This window comes from Colletes latitarsis, chromosome 14 (assembly GCF_051014445.1).
Source record: "Colletes latitarsis isolate SP2378_abdomen chromosome 14, iyColLati1, whole genome shotgun sequence".
Taxonomy (NCBI): Eukaryota; Metazoa; Arthropoda; class Insecta; order Hymenoptera; family Colletidae; genus Colletes; species Colletes latitarsis.
Genome location: NC_135147.1, coordinates 752,501 through 762,500, shown reverse-complemented (window position 1 = coordinate 762,500; position 10,000 = coordinate 752,501).

Here is a 10,000-nt window from a genome sequence, read left to right as displayed (position 1 = left end):
ACCTAACCCAGACCTAACCCAGTCCTAACCCAGACCTAACCCAGACCTAACCCAGTCCTAACCCAGTCCTAACCCAGACCTAACCCAGTCCTAACCCAGTCCTAACCCAGACCTAACCCAGTCCTAACCCAGTCCTAACCCAGACCTAACCCAGTCCTAACCCAGTCCTAACCCAGACCTAACCCAGACCTAACCCAGACCGAACCCAGACCTAACCCAGACCTAACCCAGTCCTAACCCAGACCTAACCCAGTCCTAACCCAGACCTAACCCAGACCTAACCCAGTCCTAACACAGTCCTAACCCAGTCCTAACCAAGTCCTAACCCAGAACCTACCCAGTCCTAACCCAAACCTAACCCAGACCTAACCCAGTCCTAACCCAGACCTAACCCAGTCCTAACCCAGACCGAACCCAGACCTAACCCAGACCTAACCCAGTCCTAACCCAGACCTAACCCAGTCCTAACCCAGTCCTAACCCAGACCTAACCCAGTCCTAACCCAGTCCTAACCCAGACCTAACCCAGACCTAACCCAGACCTAACCCAGACCTAACCCAGACCTAACCCAGAAATAACCCAGACCTAACCCAGACCTAACCCAGTCCTAACCCAGTCCTAACCCAGTCCTAACCCAGACCTAACCCAGTCCTAACCCAGTCCTAACCCAGACCTAACACAGACCTAACCAAATCCAGTACTAACCCAGACCTAACCCAGTCCTAACCCAGACCTAACCCAGTCCTAACCCAGACCTAACCCAGACCTAACCCAGTCCTAACCCAGTCCTAACCCAGACCTAACCCAGTCCTAACCCAGTCCTAACCCAGACCTAACCCAGTCCTAACCCAGTCCTAACCCAGACCTAACCCAGTCCTAACCCAGTCCTGACCCAGACCTAACCCAGACCTAACCCAGACCGAACCCAGACCTAACCCAGACCTAACCCAGTCCTAACCCAGACCTAACCCAGTCCTAACCCAGACCTAACCCAGACCTAACCCAGTCCTAACACAGTCCTAACCCAGTCCTAACCAAGTCCTAACCCAGAACCTACCCAGTCCTAACCCAAACCTAACCCAGACCTAACCCAGACCTAACCCAGTCCTAACCCAGTCCTAACCCAGACCTAACCCAGTCCTAACCCAGACCTAACCCAGACCTAACCCAGTCCTAACCCAGAAATACCCCAGACCTGACCCAGACCTAACCCAGACCTAACCCAGCCCTAACCCAGACCTAACCCAGAAATAACCCAGACCTAACCCAGACCTAACCCAGTCCTAACCCAGTACTAACCCAGTCCTAACCCAGACCTAACCCAGACCTAACCCAGACCTAACCCAGACCTAACCCAGACCTAACCCAGACCTAACCCAGAAATAACCCAGACCTAACCCAGACCTAACCCAGTCCTAACCCAGAAATACCCCAGACCTGACCCAGACCTAACCCAGACCTAACCCAGCCCTAACCCAGACCTAACCCAGACCTAACCCAGACCTAACCCAGAAATAACCCAGACCTAACCCAGACCTAACCCAGTCCTAACCCAGTACTAACCCAGTCCTAACCCAGACCTAACCCAGTCCTAACCCAGACCTAACCCAGACCTAACCCAGTCCTAACCTAGACCTAACCCAGTCCTAAACCAGACCTAACCCAATCCTAACCCAGTCGTAACCCAGACCTAACCCAGTCGTAACCCAGACCTAACCCAGTCGTAACCCAGACCTAACCCAGTCGTAACCCAGACCTAACCCAGTCGTAACCCAGACCTAACCCAGACCTATCCCAGTCCTAACCCAGACCTAACCCAGACCTAACCCCGTCCTAACCCAGACCTAACCCAGTCCTAACCCAGACCTAACCCAGTCCTAACCCAGTCCTAACCCAGACCTAACCCAGGCCTAACCCAGACCTAACCCAGTCCTAACCCAGTCCTAACCCAGACCTAACCCAGACCTAACCCAGACCTAACCCAGACCTAACCCAGACCTAACCCAGTCCTAACCCAGTCCTAACCCAGACCTAACCCAGACCTAACCCAGACCTAACCCAGTCCTAACCCAGTCCTAACCCAGACCTAACCCAGACCTAACCCAGACCTAACCCAGTCCTAACCCAGTCCTAACCCAGACCTAACCCAGTCCTAACCCAGACCTAACCCAGACCTAACCCAGTCCTAACCCAGACCTAACCCAGTCCTAACCCAGTCCTAACCCAGTCCTAACCCAGTCTTAAACCAGTCCTAACTCAGACCTAACCGAGACGTAACCCAGACCTTATCCAATTCAGTCCTAACACAGTCCATATTCATTTTTTTTTTTTTTTTTTTTTTTTTTTTTATTTCTGTTTTAGATACCGAAGGAGATCCTTGGATAGGCACCCATGCCTCAGAAGAATATATGGGTAGTTTGAGAATCTGACTCACCATACCCCACAAGTGTCTCATCCGTCTTTACTCATTCAGACACCACTCATGCCAACAAGCATCCCGGGACGCAGGCGAAACTGCTCTCCGCATTACTTCACCTAACCAATTCTAAACTAGCCCTAACGCAGTTCCAATACAGTCATTACAAAATGGGCTAGGTCTGGGCCAGTGTTGCGGTGGTTTGGGGCGCGCAGACCCCAGTCAGCAAAACGAATTCAATATGATGCTGTTCAATTTAATATGATACCGCTATTACAAAGGGGGTTAGGTCTGGGCTAGTGTAGCGGGGGTCTGGGGGGCGCAGACCCCTGTCAGCAAAACGAATTCAATATGATGCTGCTCAATTTAATTTGGTACCGCTATTACAAAATGGGTTAGGTCTGGGCTGGTGTAGCGGGGGTTTGGGGGGCGCAGACCCCAGTCAGCAAAACGAATTCAATATGATGCTGTTCAATTTAATTTGATACCGCTATTACAAAATGGGTTAGGTCTGGGCTAGTGTAGCGGGGGTTTGGGGGGCGCAGACCCCTGTCAGCAAAACGAATTTAGTACGATGCTGTTCAATTTAATTTGATACCGCTATTACAAAATGGGTTAGGTCTGGGCTAGTGTAGCGGGGGTTTGGGGGGCGCAGCCCCCCATTCAGCAAAACGAATTATGTACGATGCTGTTCAATTTAATATGATACCACTATTACAAAGTGGGTTAGGTCTGGGCTAGTGTAGCGGGGGTCTGGGGGGCGCAGACCCCTGTCAGCAAAACGAATTCAATATGATGCTGTTCAATTTAATTTGATACAGCTATTACAAAATGGGTTAGGTCTGGGCTAGTGTAGCGGGGGTTTGGGGGGCGCAGCCCCCCATTCAGCAAAACGAATTATGTACGATGCTGTTCAATTTAATATGATACCACTATTACAAAGTGGGTTAGGTCCGGGCTAGTGTTGCGGGGGTCTGGGGGGCGCAGCCCCCCAGTCAGCAAAACGAATTTAGTACGATACTGTTCAATTTAATTTGATACCGCTATTACAAAATGGGTTAGGTCTGGGCTAGTGTAGCGGGGGTTTGGGGGGCGCAGCCCCCCATTCAGCAAAACGAATTTAGTACGATGCTGTTCAATTTAATATGATACCGCTATTACAAAGTGGGTTAGGTCCGGGCTAGTGTTGCGGGGGTCTGGGGCGCGCAGACCCCAGTCAGCAAAACGAATTCAATATGATGCTGTTCAATTTAATATGATACCGCTATTACAAAGGGGGTTAGGTCTGGGCTAGTGTAGCGGGGGTCTGGGGGGCGCAGACCCCTGTCAGCAAAACGAATTTAGTACGATGCTGTTCAATTTAATTTGATACCGCTATTACAAAATGGGTTAGGTCTGGGCTAGTGTAGCGGGGGTTTGGGGGGCGCAGCCCCCCATTCAGCAAAACGAATTAAGTACGATGCTGTTCAATTTAATATGATACCACTATTACAAAGTGGGTTAGGTCTGGGCTATTGTAGCGGGGGTCTGGGGGGCGCAGACCCCAGTCAGCAAAACGAATTCAATATGATGCTGTTCAATTTAATTTGATACCGCTATTACAAAATGGGTTAGGTCTGGGCTAGTGTAGCGGGGGTTTGGGGGGCGCAGCCCCCCATTCAGCAAAACGAATTTAGTACGATGCTGTTCAATTTAATATGATACCGCTATTACAAAGTGGGTTAGGTCCGGGCTAGTGTTGCGGGGGTCTGGGGGGCGCAGCCCCCCAGTCAGCAAAACGAATTTAGTACGATACTGTTCAATTTAATTTGATACCGCTATTACAAAATGGGTTAGGTCTGGGCTAGTGTAGCGGGGGTTTGGGGGGCGCAGCCCCCCATTCAGCAAAACGAATTAAGTACGATGCTGTTCAATTTAATATGATACCACTATTACAAAGTGGGTTTGGTCTGGGCTAGTGTAGCGGGGGTCTGGGGGGCGCAGACCCCAGTCAGCAAAACGAATTCAATATGATGCTGTTCAACCCCTCGGGAATTTTTAATTTCTGTTTTATTCACCGTAATGCTCATGGAACGTACTTTCATATTCTTGTTTTTTGCTTCACGAAAATTTTTGTACACTAATTACTTTTTAATAGGAAAACGTGCAACGGCAAACTCCTTCCTAGGGTCACTGGGAAGATGACATTGACAAAATATGTTAAGATCAGCCGCCCCTATGCGTAAAGTATGTCGTTTTTCCATTTTTTCACCCCGGAGCGACACCAACATTGTGTTGCAATTTTAAACCGCGCGGTTAAACGGCGGGCCAAACAGTCGCTGGTTTATGCAACAACAACCATCAAACTAGTAGGAGAATACACGCCCGTGATAGTATAGGAGATTCCCACTGTCCCTATCTTTTTTTTTATCTCGGACATATATATACCGGCTTATCGTCAATAACTCGAAAACCAGCACGTTAAGGCCAATTTTGGTCTATACGATTCTTATGCAGTTTTAGATTCTCTACACGGTCCAATGATCGTTTTATTTTTTTGTCGAATTTTGAGAATTTTTTTTTTTTTTTCTCGAAAACGAGCTCGTCGACCTGCACTTTTGACGACGCCATCGTGTTCCCCGGATTTTTTCCTGCAAGATAGGGTGGCGATTTTTTGTCCTACGATGATTTTTGACGCCGGAGCGATGATTCGGAGCAGAGCGGACTTAGAAACTTTCGCGCGTCGACCGCCGGACCGATCGCTCCAGGCTGTTTTTCGTCAATAACTCGAAAACGAGCACGGTAACGCTCGTTTTCGCCCGTACGATACTTGTACCGTTTACCGTTGGCTACCTGGCAGATGGTTTGTTTTTTTTTTATCTCGAATTTTGAGAGCTTTTTTAACTTTTTTCTCAAAAACGAGCACGTGAACGCCAATTTTCGTCTATACGATTCTTATGCAGTTTTATATTCTCTACACGGTCCACTGATCGTTTTATTTTTTTGTCGAATTTTGAGAATTTTTTTTTTTTTTTCTCGAAAACGAGCTCGACGACCTGCACTTTTGACGACGCCATCGTGTTCCCCGGATTTTTTCCTGCAAGATAGGGTGGCGATTTTTTGTCCTACGACGATTTTTGACGCCGGAGCGGTGTTTCGGAGCAGAGCGGACTTAGAAACTTTCGCGCGTCGACCGCCGGAGCGATCGCTCCAGGCTGTTTTTCGTCAATAACTCGAAAACGAGCACGGTAACGCTCATTTTCGCCCGTACGATACTTGTACCGTTTACCGTTGGCTACCTGGTAGATGGTTTTTTTTTTTTTTATCTCGAAGTTTGAGAGCTTTTTTAATTTTTTCCACAAAAACGAGCACGTGAACGCCAATTTTCGTCTATACGATTCTTATGCAGTTTTATATTCTCTACACGGTCCACTGATCGTTTTATTTTTTTGTCGAATTTTGAGAATTTTTTTTTTTTTTTCTCGAAAACGAGCTCGACGACCTGCACTTTTGACGACGCCATCGTGTTCCCCGGATTTTTTCCTGCAAGATAGGGTTGCGATTTTTTGTCCTACGACGATTTTTGACGCCGGAGCGATGATTCGGAGCAGAGCGGACTTAGAAACTTTCGCGCGTCGACCGCCGGACCGATCGCTCCAGGCTGTTTTTCGTCAATAACTCGAAAACGAGCACGGTAACGCTCGTTTTCGCCCGTACGATACTTGTACCGTTTACCGTTGGCTACCTGGTAGACGGTTTTTTTTTTTTTTATCTCGAAGTTTGAGAGCTTTTCTAATTTTTTCCACAAAAACGAGCACGTGAACGCAAATTTTCGTCTATACGATTCTTATGCAGTTTTATATTCTCTACACGGTCCACTGATCGTTTTATTTTTTTGTCGAATTTTGAGAATTTTTTTTTTTTTTTCTCGAAAACGAGCTCGACGACCTGCACTTTTGACGACGCCATCGTGTTCCCCGGATTTTTTCCTGCAAGATAGCGTGTCTATTTTTTGTCCTACGACGATTTTTGACGCCGGAGCGGTGTTTCGGAGCAGAGCGGACTTAGAAACTTTCGCGCGTCGACCGCCGGACCGATCGCTCCAGGCTGTTTTTCGTCAATAACTCGAAAACGAGCACGGTAACGCTCGTTTTCGCCCGTACGATACTTGTACCGTTTACCGTTGGCTACCTGGTAGATGGTTTTTTTTTTTTTTATCTCGAAGTTTGAGAGCTTTTTTAATTTTTTCCACAAAAACGAGCACGTGAACGCCAATTTTCGTCTATACGATTCTTATGCAGTTTTATATTCTCTACACGGTCCACTGATCGTTTTATTTTTTTGTCGAATTTTGAGAATTTTTTTTTTTTTTTCTCGAAAACGAGCTCGACGACCTGCACTTTTGACGACGCCATCGTGTTCCCCGGATTTTTTCCTGCAAGATAGGGTGGCGATTTTTTGTCCTACGACGATTTTTGACGCCGGAGCGATGATTCGGAGCAGAGCGGACTTAGAAACTTTCGCGCGTCGACCGCCGGACCGATCGCTCCAGGCTGTTTTTCGTCAATAACTCGAAAACGAGCACGGTAACGCTCGTTTTCGCCCGTACGATACTTGTACCGTTTACCGTTGGCTACCTGGTAGATGGTTTTTTTTTTTTTTATCTCGAATTTTGAGAGCTTTTTTAACTTTTTTCTCAAAAACGAGCACGTGAACGCCAATTTTGGTCTATACGATTCTTATGCAGTTTTAGATTCTCTACACGGTCCACTGATCGTTTTATTTTTTTGTCGAGTTTTGAGAATTTTTTTTTTTTTTTCTCGAAAACTAGCTCGACGACCTGCACTTTTGACGACGCCATCGTGTTCCCCGGATTTTTTCCTGCAAGATAGGCTGGCGATTTTTTGTCCTACTCCCATATTCGTGTCTTTTTGCTTAACGAAATCTTTTATATACTAATAACTTTTTAATAAAAAAACGTGCGACGGCAAAATCCGTCTTAGAGTCACTGGGGTGGTGACATGACAAAATATGTTAAGATCAGCCGCCCCTATGCGTAAAGTATGTCGTTTTTCCATTTTTTCACCCCGGAGCGACACCAACATTGTGTTGCAATTTTAAACCGCGCGGTTAAACGGCGGGCCAAACAGTCGCTGGTTTATGCAACAACAACCATCAAACTAGTAGGAGAATACACGCCCGTGATAGTATAGGAGATTCCCACTGTCCCTATCTTTTTTTTTATCTCGGACATATATATACCGGCTTATCGTCAATAACTCGAAAACCAGCACGTTAAGGCCAATTTTGGTCTATACGATTCTTATGCAGTTTTAGATTCTCTACACGGTCCAATGATCGTTTTATTTTTTTGTCGAATTTTGAGAATTTTTTTTTTTTTTTCTCGAAAACGAGCTCGTCGACCTGCACTTTTGACGACGCCATCGTGTTCCCCGGATTTTTTCCTGCAAGATAGGGTGGCGATTTTTTGTCCTACGATGATTTTTGACGCCGGAGCGATGATTCGGAGCAGAGCGGACTTAGAAACTTTCGCGCGTCGACCGCCGGACCGATCGCTCCAGGCTGTTTTTCGTCAATAACTCGAAAACGAGCACGGTAACGCTCGTTTTCGCCCGTACGATACTTGTACCGTTTACCGTTGGCTACCTGGCAGATGGTTTGTTTTTTTTTTATCTCGAATTTTGAGAGCTTTTTTAACTTTTTTCTCAAAAACGAGCACGTGAACGCCAATTTTCGTCTATACGATTCTTATGCAGTTTTATATTCTCTACACGGTCCACTGATCGTTTTATTTTTTTGTCGAATTTTGAGAATTTTTTTTTTTTTTTCTCGAAAACGAGCTCGACGACCTGCACTTTTGACGACGCCATCGTGTTCCCCGGATTTTTTCCTGCAAGATAGCGTGTCGATTTTTTGTCCTAGCTCAATTATTAAGGAAGTTACGGTTTCTTGATTTTTCGGTATGTTCGAACTGGTCTTTTAGGCGGGCGCTCGGTCGCGCGGTGCTTTCGCATCGACCGACGTACCGATCGGCGGCGACGGTTTTTCGTCTATATCTCGAAAACTAGTACGCTAACACATATTTTGACCTATATGATATTTGTTCAGTGTAATTTTTTCTATCTGGTAGGCTGGTTTTTTTTTTTTTATCTCGAATTTTTTGAACGTTTTTGTTTTTTTCTCGAAAACTAGCGCGACGACCGATATTTTTAACTACGGTTTTGAATTCGTCTAATTTTTGCCTACAAGATAGCGTGTCGAGTTTTTGTCCTGCGACGATTTTGACCATTTTTTCATTTTTTTCTCGAAAACGAGCACGGCAATCTATATTTTTAACGACGGCATCGTGTTCCCCTGCTTTTTTCCTACAAGATAGCGTTTTTTTTTTTTGCCCTAGCTCAATTATTAAGGAAATTACAGGTGTTGGTTTTCGCTCTAAGTTATAACAGGCCGTTCGGGCGGGCGGTTGGGTCGCGCGGTTCCCCCCATAAGCGGCCGTGCGTAAGCCCGTGCGTCGCCGGCGTTCCGGCGGGCGCCTCGGTACCTATAAGAGAAGCGACGGTCCGGTCGAGTCGGTCGGGGCAGCGTCGAGCGTACGGCTATTCTTCGACCTCGGTTGAGAAGCAGTCGTCGCTCCTCGGGATTTCATCCTGACTGTTCTGTATCGTGCTCGTTCCAGACTTTCTCCACACTGCATTGCCACGAGTCGGTGTCTTTGACCGAATGGCTCTTGAAGTGGTATAAGCGTCTCGAGTGACGTTGGTGACTTGTATACGTTTAAAATATGTATACTCGTACTATCCGAGCATCAACTCTTCAGTCCGAGCGATTGAAAATTTTGTGAAAACCATAAACTGGCACTACACTCTACGGAGCGTAGCTTAAAAGGCAAAAATTGTATGGAACTACGGTTCGTACTCTGGAAAGTGAGCAAAGAATGAAATACAGGTGTCTGACCTCGACATAACAGTACGGCGCCGAATACGTGCTTTCTCGACCAGCACATACGCGCTTTCTCGTTTTTGTCCAGCATGAATGCTTAGTCTTCGGGCCTGGCAATACGTGCTTCCACGATCGATGCCCAGCGTGAATAAGTGCCCGAGATGTTCAGCATGAGCGCAGCTCTACGTACTTTGTCGTTGTGGGATACCATTATACAATAATGTTCTGTTGTGAAGTAAAATACGAAACGAGAGAGTTTGGTGGTGACTCTGTCGAGAAAAAGCAAATATAAACGAGAGAGTTGGTGGTTTCTCTGTCGAGAAAAAGCAAATATAAACGAGAGAGAGTTGGTGGTGACTCTGTCGAGAAAAAGCAAATATAAGAGAGTTAGTTGGTGGTGGCTCTGTCGAGAAAAAGCAAATATAAGAGAGTTAGTTGGTGGTCGCTCTCTCGAAAAATGAAATTAAATTAAATAAACGAGAGTTTGGGGAGCTCTCGGAAAAGTGAAAGAAACTAAACGAAGGAGAGGGTTTTTGGTGGTACCCTCTCTATACATATATAATATTATAACACAAGAGAGGAAGAGGTGGCTCTCAAGTCTTTCGAACGAAAGACTAAAATTTGATGTTGAAAGAAGGAGTT